Below are 549 nucleotides of genomic sequence, written 5' to 3' on the forward strand. Positions count from 1 at the left end.
CTGGGTAGTCCAGGCTGGCATTGAACCCACTATGTAGAACAGGCTGGCCTCACCTCCAGCTCACCTCATCCCCCTGCCTAAACCTCTTGAGTACCGGGATTACAGCTGTGCACCACTACACCCGCTTCCTTCAGCAATTCTTATCCTGCTCCTTTCCTCTTCCCGCCACATGTGTTCTCTCTCTTCTTCCCTCTTTTCCTCCTTCTCCTTCTGTCTCTCTCACTCATTCAAATGTATGCTTGCTGTGTACTGGGCCGCTGTCTCCATCCTATCTACCAGGCCAGCCACCTCCATCGCACCCTGCAGCACCACCTTCCTAAACATGAAGTACAGAGATAAGGCAGTTAGGGCTGCAGGGCTAGGAAGCTCGGCTTCACTACAAGGTGACCAAGAGGAGCCCAGCTACACTGTGTGCGTGTGGCAGGGTGACAGGCGCATGGAGTCGGGGGAAGCTGAGGGAAATTAGAGGAAAGGATCCCAGAGAGCTGTCCCCTACCTGAGTCCCAATGCCCACTCCCAGGGTAACATCCTAAGAACTAGCAAGAGACA

The sequence above is a fragment of the Cavia porcellus genome, unplaced genomic scaffold, assembly GCF_034190915.1.
Source record: "Cavia porcellus strain 051 isolate PalLab524CR breed Dunkin Hartley unplaced genomic scaffold, mCavPor4.1 scaffold_6, whole genome shotgun sequence".
NCBI classification, from domain to species: Eukaryota; Metazoa; Chordata; class Mammalia; order Rodentia; family Caviidae; genus Cavia; species Cavia porcellus.